This window comes from Chinchilla lanigera, unplaced genomic scaffold (assembly GCF_000276665.1).
Source record: "Chinchilla lanigera isolate Chin_1 unplaced genomic scaffold, ChiLan1.0 scaffold00036, whole genome shotgun sequence".
NCBI classification, from domain to species: domain Eukaryota; kingdom Metazoa; phylum Chordata; class Mammalia; order Rodentia; family Chinchillidae; genus Chinchilla; species Chinchilla lanigera.
In genome coordinates, this window is record NW_004955437.1 from 20,896,092 (window position 1) to 20,899,449 (window position 3,358).

Here is a 3,358-nt window from a genome sequence, read left to right on the forward strand (position 1 = left end):
AGCGCTCCCCGCCCGAGGCTCCCCGTGCACCAGGAGCCCTCCCTCCGGGAGCCTACCAAGAAGAAATTTTTTAAGGACTGCAGAAACTGGGAGCGGTGGTGCACACCTGTAAACCCACAGGAGCAGGAGGATCACAAAAGTTCAAGGCCAGAGTAGGCTACATAGTGAGTACAAGGCCAGCCTGAATGACACAGAGAGAACCTGTCTTAAAACAACAGATAAACAAACAAAAAGGGCTGCGGATATAGCTCATTGTGAAGGCCCTGGGCTCAATCCCCAGTACCAAGAGAAAAAGGATAAAAAGAAGGTAAGTGCTGGCAAACCCTTGCTGGGATGAGGGTCCCTGAGTTTCAGGGTGTGCCGATTTCTATGGCATTGATGTCCTACCATGCCTAGTTCAAAGAACCCAGGCAAAGGTGTTGTATCCCTGTTGGAGGCAGGCGTGCAGGTTCTCTGAGTCTGTGCAAGTAACTCGAGCTCACCACTGGGTGGGGCTCAGATCCAGTAAAACTCCGGGAGGAGCCTGGCAGTGGCTGAAGCTTGGGAAATACTTTTTTTTAAGCCTCTTTGGATAACTCTTACTTCCCACCGTGCAGTGGAAGTGCTGCCTTGAGTGTGACTGACTGTTTCTCGCGCACTTTGAAAATCACAGTGGGCACCCTATGCTCGGTTGCATCTTCTTGAAAAGGGACTTTAGAAAAGAATCCTCCTGAACTTCTTTCTGCTTTGGGATGGCAGTGACTGAGAGGGAACAGCCCAAATTCCTGGCTGTGGGTAACCCAGCTCTGGGCAGACATGCGGCCCCAGGCAGAGGCGCGGGGATGCACAGGTGTCCATGTCAGTGGGCTCCAAGACAGGACCGTCTTAGTGGGAGGGTGCAGCGGAGCAAGGCTGTTTCCTTCATAGTGACCAGGAGGCAGAAGAGCGGACCAGGGCCAGAGAGAATAGGTGCAAGGGACCAAAGTATTCAAGGCCACACTTCTGGGACCTACCCAGACCACCCAAGAGCATTCTTTACTAATCTGCTAGGCACATCTCAATCCAGTAAAGTTCATATATCAGGACTAAGGGTCACATCTGCTTTGAAGGGAGCAATTCACACTGTGACTGAAAGATTCAGCATTGTCACTATTTACTGAGCAGTCACTGTGTGCATGATATTGTGGGATTATTCACTGAGCACTGGTGGAGATAGGAAACTGAGCTCAGTTCTCTCCCCATACCTGTCCTCGGGGCTCTCTGCCATGTAACTCTGCTGTCATCCCACCTTTGATCCTGAATTGAGCTTGCGATTTGGTTTCATCACACAACTGTAAAAATGAAGAAATGCCTGTTTGGAGCCTAGACCTTGCAAGGAGGTGCATGGGCCACTCTTGCTCTTGGAGCTCTCAGCTCCATGTGAATGAGCTGAGTTTTCCCACTGGGAGGCCAGAGTGCTGTGGCCAACCTGCTTCGGTTGACAACTAGAAGTAGAGGTTGTTAGCTGCCTGGCAACAGACCCCAGATGCATTGGGAAGTTCATCTGAGTCCAGAAAAGCTTCCCAGAAGATCCAGAAACCATGAACTAAATAAGTAGTTGTTGTTTTAAGCTGCTTGTACGTCTTGGGGTGTTTTATTATGCACACATCTGACTGACATCAGCATTTATGGTGCATCAAGCTCTGGTGTTCTTCGGAATGATGGCAAATGCTTGGGCAGAGATGGTACAGTCCTGAGTACAGAGCAGTAAGTGCTCTGAGAGGCAGGCACCGGAGGCATAGAAGTGGTGACCCTTTAGCTGGCGAGGAGTTTTGTCCGCATGGAGTCGGCAGGGCCAGGATGAACTTCCTGGGATAGGGGGCTGGGTGTGGGAAAGCATGAATGTGGGAAACCCAGGCTGGGGCCACCAGTCAGCAGTCAGCAGCATTTGCTGAGCCCTTAGGACGTGCACAGAAGCCCTGTATGGCTCAGCAGGGGAGATAAAACATCTGCATGCAAAAATTGGCCCTAAATGTAAGGTTATTTGTTTTGCATTGGTGGGGATTGCAAACCCAGGGCTTCATACACACAAGGCAAGAACCCTGCCACTGAGCCACAGACCCTTAACGCTGTTTTGTTTTTTTTTAAGGCTGGTTTTAAGTGAAGCAGACTTAGTGGTTTCTGCTTGGCCCAGAGTAACAAATGGGTAGACTGTGCCTCTGCCCATTTGTTACTTACATCTGGTGCTTGATACATATCCCAGAAGGAAGGAGTGACAGGTTGGGAGAAGTGTCTGTCGCCTTCCCAGAAGGCACAAGTTGTCTTTTGGGGATTCCATTCAACTGGTAACTCACTGAGGGCAGATTCTGTGTCTGACTCATGTCCTTTAAGGCATGGGGGCCTTGCATTTAACACATTCAGTTTTGAAAAATACAGCATGAAATTTCTCATCCTCTGTGCTGCAGACCAGAAGTCTTTAGATATGTTTGTTAAATTTGGAATTATTCCAAATAACAGATCTTGGGATAGGAGCCAAATGTAAACACAAATCTCCTAAGTGTTTTATGTACACCACACACAATAGATTTTTTTTTTTTTTTTTTTTTTTTTTTGAGACAGGGTTTCACTATGCAGTTCAGGTGGGACTTGAACTCACTTTGTAGCCCAGGCTGGCCTCAAATTTGTAGGGATCCTTCTGACTCAGCCTCCTGAGTGCTGGGACTACCGGCGTGTGCCATTGCATCTGGCCTTCACACAGTGGATTTAGTGCCCATGCAGTAGACTATGACCTGACACTATGGTCAGGGGTGGACTTTTCCACGTAGCATCGTGTTGGTGTTTGAAGTTTCAGATCTTATAGCGTTGGGTTATTTCCTTGGGTTGCTAGAACAGATTGCCACAGACTGGGAACTTTAAATCAACAGAAACCTGTACTCTCACGTGTCCAGAAGCCCAAACTGTGTGGGCAACCGAGACAGTTCCTTTTCAGAGGAGCCCAGTGAGTATTCCTTGGCCCACAGATCCAAGTCCCCCGCCCAGCTCCCCGTCTCTGCTTCTGTTACTACACCATGGCCTCCTGAATCTCTGTGTCCCTCCACCAGCCTAGGAACTCCAGCTGTGCTGGATTAGGCTCCTCCCTGGCCCAGTATGGCCTCTTCCAAACTAATCCCATCTTCCATGACTCTATTTTCAAACAAAGTCACATTCTGAGGTACTGAAGGTTAGGCTCTTAAAATACTGTTTCTGGGGACCAACGCAACCCATCACATTAATCAATTGCCCAAGCCTCCAGAGGCTAACTTACTTTCTCCAGAAAGTGGCAGTATTGAATGCTTGTAATACCAGCACTCTGGGAGGCTGAGGCAGAAGGATCACAAGTCCAAGCCTAGCTTGAGTAACT